The following is a 15,346-nucleotide window of genomic DNA, read 5'->3' on the forward strand; positions in this document are numbered from 1 at the left end:
GGAAAGAAAGGACAGACTATTGGACACACATATTATCTGGTTTTGCTGTCACTACATTTAGTGAGGGTTGGAAATGTGATGTGTTTCCCACAGCATCCAATAATTCTCGGTAGTGTCACAAATAGCATTGTTTCAAGTATGTGAGGGATTTATGGACAAGAGCAAAAGACCCTTGAAATTGATATCAATAATTCTACTGCTCAAGCTTAAGGCAAAACTCCAACAGCTGTCAGGGGTGTGTTTTTTTATACTCTATCTAGCCTCAAGGAGGCAAGGCCATCATAATTAGCTGCTAATTGAGAAGCGTGCATCTGAAAAGCACAATTTCAGAGAACAAAGAGCCGGAGAGACCCATTTCCAGGGCTAATTAGAATTAATTCATAGCTATAAGTAGAAGGTCTCCCACAGTCCTGGGACTCTCTCTTGCCCTCTCCTGAAACACTAGTCTAAACATACGCATACCAATCATAGAAGGCTCAGCATGCCTTGGGTGGCTCTTGTGCAACACAGAAATAGCATTGCTTTTTAGAAATGAATCTGATCTTATTTTCTTTCTTTTTTTTTTTTTTCTTTTTTTTTTTCCAGCCCTGGTCTATGTCTCCCCTCTACTTTGCTACCTGGTCTTCCTTTTTTGAATCTGTGTACCAATGAACAAAGCGACAACCTCAGCACTTTTTCTACTACTGCATGAACAGACCTTTTAGAGAAAAAAAGGTTGCCAAAACCAGGCCATGCTGTCTCTTGCACCCTCCTGAAAATGCCTGCAGCAGGACTAACTTCAGGCACCTGCATGGGTGCATTCGATTTTCCCTCAGCAGGTCCACAGCAGCTGTTTTTCCACCTGAACTGGGGCTCCACCAGTAGCCCTGCAGGTGGTGAGGACACAAGTTGAAGCTTCCAGTGTTCATATACTCTCCTAAAAGCCTTCAAGAGCTGCTTTTATTCTTTAAGGCCTGAAATTAAAAAAAAAAAGAAAAAAAAAAAACAAAACACGAAAAGCAACAAATCAACAAAACCCCCCACTCAAACAGTAAATATCTAAGTAGCAGGTCAATGTGCAATATTTCTATCTTACTTGTGATCAAGCAGCAGTCACAAGTATTGAGGCCATGTTGCTGAGAACACAGCTGCGATGGGCAGGGCACGTCTCAAGGATGAAGGACCACTGCCTCCCTAAGATCTTGCTTTATGGTGAACTTGCCACCGGCTGCTGCATGAGAGGAGCCCCGAGGAAAAGATACAAGGACTTCCTGAAACAACATCTCAACCTTGGCCATATTGATCACCATAACTGGTCTACTCTGGCCTCCAATCGGGAGGCCTGGCGACACACGATCTATAACGCAGCTGTTTCCTTTGAGAACGCACACAGGATCACTCTTGAGGAGAAAAGACAACGCAGAAAGAACCATGTTTTGCAGAATATACCATCTAAGGAGTCTTTCTGTTGTGCCTTTTGCAATCGGACATGTCTATCTTGTATTGGCCTCATTAGCCACCAGCGTGCTTGTAACAAATGTGGATAGAGCCTTCCTAAATCTTCATTCGCGAAGCCCAGCCATGACTTGTGATCACTACATCTCTCTTGTATGTTTTTAGGCAACCACTCACCAGTGCCCACTAATTGCTTGAGGACTGAGTCGATGCAAGGACACCCCAGTGAGAAAATGAACTAGACCATTACCTTATAACAGCCAGTTTTGGTTGTCCAATATAAGATGTTTTTAAAATAAACTTGATTTATTTTTTTTTAAGATGTTGAACACCTACCTTTGGGAGACAGCAATTACTTTAAGTTACTTCAAGCTAGGGACCCAAAAAAGAGCAAGACGATAATTGATTTGGAGAAATGCAGGGTAACACATTGTCATTAGTGATGATCTTGTTATAGAGGAGGAGGCTTGCTGAATTCTGCTGTGCTGGCCTCCCTGTGTAAGGATGTCTAACAAACCTCAGAAGCTTCACAGTTTAATCGTGGGTGTCAGAAGCTGATGCTCCTAAAGCAGACAAGTGGCTTAATTTGCAGGGAAAAGGAGTCTCTACTGCTTAGTAGGTGTGAGGTGCCTCATTTATGCTCCAAATATAGATACACTTCTCTATCCTTAGTTATCCACAACTGAAAATCTGGTGTGTGATACCTCTGCAAGCATGTGCTGGGGCACACGTGAACAGCATGCTGCTGAGATTGAGAGACTCTGGGCTCCTTGAATACCTTTAAATTTCCTGTTGAAGGAAACCGATTTTCTAAAAAAAATTTTCCAAAGGATTTTCCTCCCACAGGTACTCATCTGAACCATTACACTGTAAGAACGATCTTTCGATTCTTTTCTGTGTGGGTTAGGAATGTTTTTCTTTCCATGTGGTGTATCTTGTGTGTTATTACACAATTCCTACATGCTCTTTTTGGTGAGGGATGTTATATACTGCTGTCATAAATGAGTCCCAAAGCCTTACCTTGGCTTTGCATCCCACTGTTGAGGGGGGATGCAGCTGCCACAGTCTTTGCCTTCATTAAGATTTCATCTCAACCATAACCCCTCTGCTCACCTTCTTCTGTCACCAAGGCCCTGAGGCCCCTTCTGTATAGGGATATAGGAACTTCAGCCTGAGAGGTGGGATTTCACATTTCCATCTTACCCAGAGGACCAGACCTGCCCCCTCAAACTTCCCTATGGCTTAGAGTCATGGTGTGCTGGTTTAAAGGTAAACCGGTAGGAGAAATGAACCCAACTCAAAAGAGATTATAAATTAAAATTACAATTTAATAAAAACAATACAATAAATACAATTACACAGATGAACAATTGGTTTTAGTCCACAAAAAACTAGATATATAACCTGGCACCCTGGGGCATGAACAGAGTGGTGCTCATTGGCCCCCCACATGCTGAGCCCCACGTGGTTCCCCATGTGGTTCCCCCCCCAAGTAAAAGGGGGGGGAAACCTGTTGGTGTGAGTGCTGATCGCAGTCTGGTTGAGGTTCTGGTCCTCCTCTGGATCCCACGAGTGGTACCAGAAGTCCCAAGACCCCAAGATTATATACCCTCAGGTTCAGGCAGGAATGCCCAGTACCTCCCCTAGGCCTAGGAGTTCCACAATGGGTGATTGTGAGTCATGGGTGTGAGAATAGGAACATCCTGCTGTCTCGCAGGCCTCTTAACGCCCAGCGTATAGCCTGCGGGGCCAGGTGTGCTCTGGGCAGCTGCTGCAAATGGTCTGTTGTTAACAGTTTCTGGAAAATGACATGGAAGGTGCAGAATACACAGTTTGGGTTACACCCACACAGTGATGAACTCGTCCCAGCTGTTCTAACTAGGACACATGCTTTGCCAAGAGCCCACTAAAGGTTTACAGATAGCTTCAGGTGCCTCATGCTAGGTAAAAGCAAGTTGTTAGGCAGAGAGTTGGCTTGTAGAGGGTTGCCAAAAACAGCAATGCTCCTCACAAGACAAAGTGATACCCTCCCCTTCATACAGCCATTTCTCCTGCCCTGCCACCCCATGCTGGTGGCAGGCAGTCTGCCACACACTTCTCCTGACCTGGCTTGTGATGCTACAAACCCAGATGCTCCTCACAAATGGAGCCTCCTATCACTTTCTGGGAGGCTTCCATCAATTCCCTTTGCCAAACATCTGGATTCCCTGTGCAGTCTTCAGTAACTTTACACTGCTCCAGTCGGGCAGGTAAACGGGGATAAGATGGCTTGACAAGTTCCCAAGTAGTTCACTTTCACTTAACACCAGAATTTCCTTCCCTTACACATCTGATTCCTGCTTCGTTGCCTGCAATCATACCTTCAGCTGCTGCTTGGAATGCTGAGAAGCAGTCACAGTGGGACTCAGAGTTTTCTATTAGGTCCTCGTGGCTCATATTTGCTGGATTTGTTTGAATCTACAGTGGCCCACATTTCTTATGTTAGGTCAGCAAAGCTGAGTAAGGTTATACAGAATTGTAAAGACTTCAAAGCTAATTGTATTTAACATCTCACTGACCTAGTCTGTAGCAGATCAATCAAATGACTACAGAGCCAGCTGCTTGTTGGGCACTGTTCTCCTCCTGACCTTAGGTCTTTTCATCTTGAAGGCATGAAACATGGTATCAAATGAAAACTCTTTTCATGTGTTGTAAAAGTTCCTTAAACACCTTTGGGGTTAGAAGTGCAACCAGAGGTACTGAAATACTGTTATGATGATGCTGGGACTGCTCTGTACCTAAGTGATACCATATGTTGGCCTGATTCTAACAGTGTTTACTGTGTAACTACACTGGCTGAATAGGAATCTGTCTGGAAAAACAGTCAGGGTGGAAAGGAAGAGCTGCAAAGAGCCTCTCTGAGCAAATGCTTAAAATGCTGCTAAGGGGTAATGCCAAGACCATCATCTTCGATGATTTTGTTTCCAAACCATCCAACCTGCAGAACTGGTTATGACCACTAAAGTAAGAAGACTGTCCCAAATTGCACTTAGGAGATGTCTTTGCACCTCATTATTTGGTCTCTATGCAATGATGATCATCAATCCTGGGGATGGTGCCCAGACAGAATTCCAAAAGCACTTTGGCATCACATTGCACGGGAGGGGACTATGACCTGCAATAGGAGAGAAACTGAAATTTGTCATGTGACTCTAAGCTTTGTATCTAACCCCCACCTATCATATTAAGAAGTGCCAATAGATTTCAATGTTTGCATGATCCTGCTTTCCATAGGACAGTGAAAGTGTGGAAATCTGAGGTGTCAGTGAAAAAATTCCCATTGCCAGTTTTGGACACAGGCTTAACAATCAATTGACCACACTTTGGTCTGTTGGGAAGGGGAATAAATCCCATTAAATCCTTATAGTCACATGCATGTGGAGCCTGGCTGGTACCTCATTTATATCTTATAACTACTGCAATTATAAAATATCTAACTTTAAACAGAACTTTTCTTGCACTGTTCCCTAAACATTTCTTCTCAAAGTCTGTTACTTACTCCCATTATGAGGCTCAAAATGTCCTGGAATCTGAAAGGTATTTGATCCAATCCAATCCCACAGCTGCTATCCCAACAAACATGTAAGTAAAACAAAGATTCTGTGAATGGGGATCTCAAGCATTTGTGGGGAGGATCAGGGATTAGTGAAAGATGATTTTGCCATTGTTCTCCTAATTGATAAAAGACAGGCCACTGCTATTTTGAATAATGCTGTTACCACACCAGCCTCAAGCAACTTAACAGAAGATCCTACACAATTGAGAAGAACCACTTCTGCATGTTGAAAACGTTCCTGTGAAGTTACTCCACTGCAAGTGCTTTAAAATCAGGATCAAAGTGAGTGAGGCAGTATCTCTGCTTCTTCTTTTTATTAAAAAAAAAAAGTGCTTTCAGATGAATCTACTTCATTTTTCCTCTGAAAATTTCCTTTCCCAAGTTGAATCTCTTATGTCCCTTAACTCCTTCCCAGCACTGTCACAACTCAGTGATGTGCTTTGGTGCTACAATGCTCCTGCCTGGTCAGTCACTTCTCTCCTCCTAAGACCAGAAGAGCTGGAGAAAATTTAGAAGCAGCTCTGCTTTTCCTTCCACAGCAGGTTTCCATCCAATACTTGTTCACCACCTGAACCTGGCATCCAGGCAGACTCATGTTAATAGAAACAAAAGCAGCCAAGCAAATTGGTTAAGGTCACAAAATCTCATGATATCTTTACAAGGTACCTTGTAAGGTACATTTAGAAATGTACACATATATTTACTCTGAACATCATCTCTTCTGTTGACCATCACTGCATATTCAGAAGGAATTAAAAAGAAAATGTGAAAGAGAGTGGCACACCTGTGAAAGGTGTGAGGGTCCTCCTAATGCAGAGGTTGTATCTTAGTGGACAAGAAGAAGGCGTCTGGCAACTCAAAACAGTTCTCTGTAAATGCAAAGGGGATTTAAACATGGGGTTTAAAAGCAGCTCGTCTCTGTGGGATATCTGAACAAATCTTAACACAAACCTTACTAACTAAACATTTCAGGCGCTCCTAAGCTCCCAGCTGTGGAGCCCCAAAACCTCTCATGGAATTCTGTTAGGATCATGTGTGCAACATGCTCTGAATAAGGCTGGTCCCACATGTGCTTTCACCAAATGTTGCTGTGCAAGCCTTGAGGGTGAACATGCAGGGTGAGGACCAGTCTATCCCTTTGAAGCTGAAGTGGTGGCTGTGGGTTTAGAGATGTAGCAGCATCTGCCTGGTTGGTGGGCATTGATCTCTGGCGGGGGAGAAGGAAGAAACATTTACTCAGGTAAACTGGAGCAATGTAGGGTGAGAGCCAGCAAAGGGCTCATGAGGTTGTACTGCTCCATATACAATACCACAGTAAGTTTGTCACTGCACTGAGAGAGCTCTCATGAAGTATGCCTCATCTCTTTCCCAGCTCCACCACGTGACTGTGGCCTCCCAGGGCTGCTTTAGACACCAAATGTGTCTTTAATACCATTGTGTGGACCCAAAACCATGTCACACACAGTTTGAGTTGCCTTTTGGGGAAAGACTCCAGGGAATTTTTAGGTCCATTCATGTCAGATGAAAAAAGGTCATCTTCAGACATAATTTATTCTCCTTTTCTCCCTCCCAAAAAGCAAGTGTGTAAGCAAGCCAGCCAGAGGCAAAGGCTGTGATTTTCCTTGCATTCTTCTAGCTAGGACCTCTTGTCCTTTCCCTCATGTCAAAACAAAAAAGAAACTGCTTCTGGTTGTTTGGCAGCTGATCACAAGCTTACATGAGAAGTGAAGAGTGATGTGCTGGGGAAATCTGATTCCCAGCACGACAGGGACCTGCAAACAAAAAAAGAACTGCTGAATATGTACAGAAGGGCTAAACAGTCACCAATGGTCCCCAAAAACTCCAAGGAAATCATTTGATATCCTTTAAGTGGACAGCATGAGTAGTCGGGTGAAATTAGGAAAGGGAAGATATAGACCTTGAAATCAGGGAGCTTTTATTAAAATGTTGTTTCTAATAGCACCCCAGCTAATAGAGAGAGCTGTGTGACTTCAAAAATTTAAAACTGTACAAGACAAAAACATGAGGATGAAACAGAGTTAATAAATAAAACAGTCAATAATCCTGCTTGGGGATGGAGTGAACTACTGGCCTCATGTCATGTGTCTTTTCCATTCCCCACTTCTGTGATACTAAAAAAAGTCTGACTCAATCCTGGGATTACATGAAGAATGTGCTCCAACAAAGGGAAACACATGGCCTTTTTACTCACCCTCCAGCAGCATGCAGGACCAGAAGAGGGGTTGGTCTGAATAGTCAGGATTACATTCCTGACTGTGTCTAGCAAATGCTATGTGGGTTGAGAGAAAAAAAAAAAGTGGCCTCTCATTGGAATATTTTCTCTTTGTCTGCTGTAAAGCAGGTGTCAAAAGGAAGCAGTGATGGCCACTGAAGCCATTCTTGCTTACCAGCACATCTGAGATCTTATTTCTTCTTGTGTCTGCATGAGAATGGGCTAGTCCCAAGCACAGCTCAAGAATTAGGATATTAATAGTTCTATTACTCTGAGCCATCTACTTTGCTTTAAAATTCATGATGCAGTTAGCCAAGGTTTATTCATAAAGTACAGAGATACAGGAAGACTGAGTCAGAACAGAGCTTTGAAATGCATCGAGCAACCATTTAATTAAAGAAGGGAGCTCTAATATTGTGTTCCAAATGATTACTTATTTATATAGTCTTCAGTGCTATTTTTAAACCAGATTTTCAAGAGAAGACAATTTATATTTTTATACGCAGACAGTCTTAAAATTAAATGAGCTGCCAGTACAGTACTACCCTGGAGGAACAGGAAAAGAAAAATCTCCATGCCAGTCCTGGTTCTTCTGCTGCCACATGAATGCTAGAGATCAAAATGAATGCTAGCACCATGAATGCTAGAGATCAAAATAGGCACCTCAACGTATGCAGGCTTTCCAGTTTCTTCCAGCAGTCCCCTTGCGGCAGGTCATTGCCTGGCATTGTCAGGACGTGAGTTTAGAGGTGCCTGGAGGCAGGTGTCAATAAGCCTGGGGAGGTCGACACATAGAAATGTAGGCATTTGTTGAGGGTGGGGACTGTGCCTCCTGGTGAGAAAGAAGGGCTCTTAACTTCCATAGTGTGAAACAGGGTTTTCATTTTACAATACTGAAATTAAATTGGCAAACCCTGGGTCCAGTCGAGGACCTTCACTCTTGACTCTTCTGATATTTGCTGATTGCACCTGAGTGGAATGTGAAGTTCAGCAGGGCACCATTTTATGCCCATTTTTCGCTGGTCTGAATAACCATTCAAGTTGTAAGGAAACAAAATGTTGTCTCCAACATATGTTTGAAAACTTCAGTTTTTCTTAGGAGTGGAGCTGAGAAGGGCCTGTGTGGGAAGAAACGAATGTCTGCTGAGTTCCTAAATAAATCTGAGCCCAGCTTGAGACACTGAAAGCCCAGTGGCTTCTTCCAGTTCCCTAACAAAGGGCTGCACCCAAGTGCACTGAAGTCAAAGAGACAGACTCTCATTGACATCAAAGGACATGGAACTGAACCCCATGAAGGACTGTCTTCACCAGGGACCAGCAGAAATAATAGCACATGATGTACGTGACCAACTGCCCCTAACCAACCGCTTGGATTCCAGGCATTAAAAACAGTAAACATGCAAACAATTCATGAAAATGTGCCAAAAAAATTCAAAGAAAAATATGTAAGGAAACTGCAATGTGTTTGTGAGTATTGTAGCAGGAAAATGTTATATTTGTGGAATAAATTAGTCCCTGAGAAGTGTTTTCTCAGCTCGGAGTTGTGCGGAGTCAAGTCAGCTAATCGAACTAAAGCTTCTTTTTGCTGAGCAAGTACAGAGACGTGGCTGAAATGAGTTTAGGTTTGCTTTTAAAATGTGAGGTGCCAATTACATTTCATTTTAATTGTTTTTATTGTTTGAAAGATCATTTTTGCTGCTATTTAAACACTTTGGTTTATTCTCTCACGAACGTTGACAAGCTTTGGTCTGGTGTTTATCCGTATCAGACACTGCAAAGCTCATCCAGTCTCTTATCTCCTTCTCATTAGATTATCGTAATTCCCTGCCGTGAGAGGTTTGCTGGGCTGCTTCCTCTGGCAGGGAATGCTACCACTCCTGTGAGAGCATTACACATGGGAGGAAATCCAGTGCATTTTACTCCAACCTCATCATGCCTTTTGCAGGCTAGAAACAAAAAGGATTAGCTAAAAATGGGAATATCTGCAGCTGGGATCCAGATCAATCAGGAAATGGGGTAACCACGAGAGTAGGCATGATTTTCACGTGCTGAGAAATACCTGTACAGAGGCAGCATGGTAAAGGAAGGAGGGTCAGGCTCAAACTTTTGGCTCACATTTGTTCCTTTTTAGACAAACATGCTAGGGCTGCTGGGGAACTGGTCTGTGCCTCACTTATGGGCTGTCTCAGGGAATCAAAAGGATCCATTTAGCTCTTCCCTAGGAGGATCTTCACTTGGTGACAAGGAGTGAAGTGGAAGTGGGATTGTCCATGCCTACAACACAGGATGGTGGCTTCTGATGGTGGTAGAAGAGTCTGTCAGGATCTCTGTGCATACTTAGAATTATCTGCACACAGGCAGCCCACACCTCCAATGAGCCATGCAGGATCAGAGGCAAAGAAACAAAGGGGTTTTGTGTGCAAATAAACCAGCTCTGGAGAGAGCCACCAAGGTTTTTCAAATAAGGGATCGGACAATTAGAGAGAGGGAACATTGAGAAAGACAGGACTTAGGATAAACTTCTTTTTTGTCTGTGCATGTTGGCAACCATTGCAGGTGCTAAGTTGCAGGTTTGGATATGAGGGTGTGGTCACTAATACCACTATGGTATTAGTGCTGTGGTCATTAAAAACTGAATTTTAGTTCAGCTTCTAAGGTAGAAGAGCAACAAGAGCTACACTGTTCCCAGGATTGTTCTACTGTGGACCAAGCTGCTGAAAGCTGCAGCTCTCCTTACTGGTGGGTGGTTATAAATATGGGTGGTCAGAAGTGCTGTCAGATGCCAACCAATTCTCAATCCCAAGAAGCAAGTGCCTCTTTCTATCCAGTCATCACAAAGTCCTCTACAAACCTTCACAGACACACTCTCATAAAGACTATTTTTATGTCAGGGCACTGGAATATGCTGTGTGACTTCTTCAAGGTCATACAGGAAACCAGTGTGGCACAGACGACAGGTTATTTAAATCCCCAAAGATAACTCCTCTCCTCGCTTCCCCAGAGAGTCCCTGTCACTGAGCATCAGTCTTTGGCCCTCTTTGCCTTTCAGCTGTTCAACCGACTGCTGCTACTCTCTGCACAATCAAAATCCTGTTTGATATGGTTCTTTTGCTGCTGGTGTTATTTATAGTTGTTCTTACCTTTGACCAGACTGGGTTACTCTTTTTGTTTGAGAATGTTTAGCCCAGGATGTCGTTTCAAGTGCTGTGAGCGTCTTTTGTGTAGCAGATGCTGCTCAAAATCAATTGTTTGCCCTGATACTGTATTATCACTCATCCGCAGCTTTTCAGGTGAGTCAGTTGTTGTGTTAGGGCTGTCACTTCCTAAGTCTTTTTGGTGAACACCACATTTTACTTCTTGTAAACTTATGTGTTTCCTTGCTCTTTGCTCCCCATAATACAAAATGGTTTCTGATTGCCAAACCTTACGGATCAATACCTCCCCTTTTTTATCTCTCACAGACAAAAGGCTGCAGCCCTGAGGTTCATTAGAGTTCATAACATCACTTGTTTAAATGTTTGGGGGTTTTTTAGGTTACCATGTCAAATGTGCTTAAGCGTGTGGAGTTGGCTTGCTGCAGTAGTGGATGTCTGCAAGCTCTGCCATGCTTCCGCTGATGGCTGGCAGAAAAGTGCCTGGAGGGGCCTCTGGAAGGGAGTTTCTGGCCTGCCTGCAGTGCTGGGGGTTTCCACATCTCCATCAAGCCTGGGGATGGTGTATGCATGGCAAGGCAACCACCTCTTTGCCACCTCTCTGGAGATGCCACAGAGAAATGGGAGAAGGCAGCCCAACCTGGGCTGTGACTCCACCAGGGGCCTTTCTGCGCAAGGCAGAATTGCTGCAGCAAACACTTGGCCTGAGACCTTGGCTTGGCAACATTACAGGAGCAGATTTACTGGTGGGGATTAAGAAGGCCTTTGTCATTCCTCTCCATTAACACCATCCAGCACATAGGTGGTGTCACAGGATGACATGTGAAGCTCTGCAGCTGCCCCCTCTGCAGCTGTATCCAGCTTTGACATCCTGCTCATGTATTTCTCCAGAATCCACCCTGACCAGTCAGTATGAATTCAAGTTCTTCGGTCCAATCTGACTGAGAATGGATAGAAAAAAATGCATATTGTCTCAAAACAGCTCTAAACATCACAAAAGTTGGGTTAGTTTGCCCTGTAAGGACTATCCTGTGAATCAGGGCTTCCTACTTTTCAGCTAATGCATTGTATGATGTTATCTCAACTTTCCTCTCTCAGGTGCCTGAACTTGCAGAGCAGCGGAAAATGCTTTTGGTCCTGCACTGGTGACAAGATCTGCTTTGTACACTTGCTTCCCGCTTCTGGGGACTATTCAAGTTATTCTTCAAAGGGCACATCATAGTAGACGAGGCAGAGGGGAAATGTAGGATATTTTACACATAATTATACAACTTAAAATCAGACCTAGAAAGGCAAGGAATAATGTACATAAAATTAGCATAAACTAGTGTATCTTTTTTTCTTGCATTATTCAGGGGCTATTTGGCTTCTTGTGTCCTGAATTTATGCACGCACCTAAGATTGCCTGGATGAAGCCTCTCACTGGCTTCTGTGTTTGTCTTGTGGTACACCAGGCTGCTGGTTCCCTCTGAGTCCCTTCAGCTCTACTTACAGAGAAATATGAAGTAATAATGATTTTCCCTTGTGCCTTCGTGATCCAAAGGAAATGCTGCTTGCCACTTTTATTTAGAATCCATTAAACTGACTTCTAATGCTGAACAGACCTTTTTCTGATGATAATTAGTACTCATGTAGCTTTTAGCATTTGGATTCTCAAAGCCCAAAGGAACAAACCATTTCCCAGAGCACTAAACCCATTCAGAGCACTAAACCCTAGACAGGATAGTGGGAGTTAGCCATGGAGGTGAGCAAGATTTGTTTAGTTTTTTTTAATTTTGTTTTTCAGGGATTTGGTTGGTTCTTGTTTATTTCTTTGTTTACTGGTTTTCTGCTCTTTCTACTCTACTCTTCACTTTCAAAAGCTTTACTATACTTCTCCTCATGGTCATTATGCTGAGAGTCACTGCTGCATTGTCAGCTTCTGCCCAAGGCTGAGATGGCTTTCAGAGGTTTCCCTGAAGCTTTCTTTTGCCTTCAGCAAGGATAAAGATGGGCAGAAAGTTCTATGTTCAATGGCTTCAAGGGGCAGACATGCAATTCCCTCATTGCAATTGAAATTTTCATATTTTATTTTTGCTGAAAGAGGGTATTCTCTCTCCTTTGCCAAACAGATGACACTATCCACTGCCAAAGGTAGAAGATCTAATTCAGTAATGTGTTTACCATTTTCTTCCTGCCTTTGCTTTGCTTTACCTGAGAGAAAAAGGCTCATTAGCTTTGTGAGAGCTCAAACAAGAGAGGTCTCACACACTGGCAGCAGATTAGAAGCTTATTTGGCGAGCAAAGCTCTAGCACTTTGCTTACATATGGCAGCAGCTCATGCAGATGGGCTACCTCGACTCTGCTGTTGTCTTTGGCTTAGGATGGAATCATGAAAGAAGAGAGATAATTCAGTCTCAGTGACAAAGAGCATCAAATATTGCATGTCAAAGCCACCTAATGCCATTGTTCTGGAGGGCAGTCAGCTTTTCCTCTCAAGCTGTCACCTGTGTAGGTGAGCTTGCAGCTGAGAGGGCTGTGACCCTGCTTAGGAGCAGAAATTTTACATGGCTGTAATTGGGATGACTAGGCATGACTTCTGGTTTCTAGCTCTGTGAATGGAGAATCTGCCCTACAGTAGGTGTGGGAGCTTCCATCAGAATAAACTACTTTGAGTTCTGGGAAGGGTTTTTATTAAATCCAGAGGCTTTGGGAATTTTGGTTTTTTGTCACTACAGGCCACAAAGCTGCATTTTCTTCACATTACTGAAGCAAGTAGGAAATCCAAAGGCTGCAAATAATGTGCAAACACTGCAGCTAATGGCAGACGGGCAAACAAGCTGTTCTGGTGGAATGTGAAAACAGGGAGATAAAAGGAAGAGAAAACCTTAAATGAATGAGATGCCAACACACACATACCCAAAATGAAACCCAAAAAAACCTGAGAAGGAGACCTTCCCTCTTTTTGTTAGGTTTTGGTGGTAAGGATCTCCTCATTATGTGCTGAGGCAACCGTACCATATAAAATTTTAGTATTCATTGTATATACATGATATGTGTATATAAAGTATATACCATTGAATTTTGTGTGGATTTCTTCTAACAACACTTCTCTTTCCTGGTTTTATAGTGGTTTAGTGGTGGTCACATCAGAAGTCAGAGAGGAGGGATTTCCCATGCCCTAGACTAGTTTAATTATCTCTCTTCTGTGTTGCAGAGCTCCTAGTTACAGAAATACAGACAGAGAGTTTTGATTTGGATTTTGATATAGAAAACCACTTAAAAAAATTGTGAATGCTCCAAGACATCTTGAACCCAACTCCTATACTAGTGTCTTTGGAGGAGAGACACAGAAAGAAGCCTAATGGCAAAATAGAAGAGACGGTATTAGGAAGTCGCAGATGTAGTCTCAAGCTCTGTCACAAGCTTGCCCTGAACCTTTGGACAAAACTCTTCACTTTTTGGTTTAGTATTTTTCATCTGCTAAAACACATGGGGCAGCTTACCTTGTTCTACCCGAGTGTTGGGAAAATTGATCAGTTCCTATTTTAAGTGTGCTTGGAACACTTGATGCTCAGCTTTGTTAAAAAGCTATCAAAGATGAAAAATTGAGATAGAAATCACATAAACTCTAGCCACCCGTTTGTAGTATTATTGATTTAATTTTGCATTTCTAGAGTAATTTGTTCTAGAAGGTCTTGAAACAGAAACAAACCTCTATGTGGTTCTGTCCCAAGAGACCATAGAGCAGAGATCCTGTCTCTGGCTGCACAGAGGAGTTATATATATAGATTGCACAATATTACCTCTCCCTGTACCCTTGCCTCGCTCACGTCTTTAGATTGTCAGTGTTACAGCCAAATCACTGCTGTTGCCTTTGCATAGAGCCAATTGTCTGCCATCATCCTGTCAGGCACTTATACCTAGTTCTAATATAATTTATATTAAGCCAATTTATATTACACAGTGAGTACCTAATGGAGAAAGCACCCACAGGAAGTTTATGTGCTGCTTTCCTTCAGTGCTATTTAGCTGATCTACTGACAGCTATCATTCCTCCCCATAGGCTTTTCCTCGCATCCTTAGAACATCCAAGCTATAAGAACACGGTTACTCCTAGAACAAGCCCTCTTTTTCAGGAATTACTTTGCTGTCCTCTCTGTGGGATAGAGGATAAGTACCTATCACCAGGGCTTCCAGGAGTCCCAGGTGGTGCACTTTGATTTTCTCATTTGGTCTCATTTGGGCAGTCCCTGCCCAGATATGTTTGCATTTTTATTTACTTTAGATCCAGTTTGTTCGCTTCTCCTTCTCTGTAGAAATTTTCTCCAGGAAATATGTAATTTGCCTAGCTTCTGGGGGTGCCATCCTTTCAACATCTTCCAGCAATGTATCCAATTTCAATTAGCATTTTTGCCTATGTGAGTTAGTTGGTCTTTACATCACTAGAATTATACTGATGGAAAATTAACCTGATGACAGCTCCATCACATCCTGTTAAGTTACTGTTGCTGTAATTTAGCTTCCTCACCTATTTTTCGTATATCTTTTCATCCGATAGATCCGTATAGTGCTCTGCTTGCTGGGTGCTTTAGGATTACTACAAAATGGCCTAGCAGACAACCCAAGAACAGATATAAGCAGTTTCAGCTCATCTGAAGGGGTTGGGAAGGAATGTATAACATGTCCATTTATTTTACTTGACAGAGGAGCAGGGACAGGTGTTGAGATCTGCTGTCCAATATGGAGGGACAGAGGAGGCATTAAATCCCTCTTTCTCTTGTTGTCCTCTGTTAAATTTATGCCAGGATATGATATAAACTTGCATTCAGAGAAACATTTCACCACGTAAACCTACAAAATCCCTTATAAAGCAAATGTGATGAATCATTGTTCTCTCATTGCTGTTGTTTAGGAGCTGAACATGCTTCTCTTCTTCTGCCTTGGCCATCT

Source organism: Chiroxiphia lanceolata, chromosome 2, assembly GCF_009829145.1.
Source record: "Chiroxiphia lanceolata isolate bChiLan1 chromosome 2, bChiLan1.pri, whole genome shotgun sequence".
Taxonomy (NCBI): domain Eukaryota; kingdom Metazoa; phylum Chordata; class Aves; order Passeriformes; family Pipridae; genus Chiroxiphia; species Chiroxiphia lanceolata.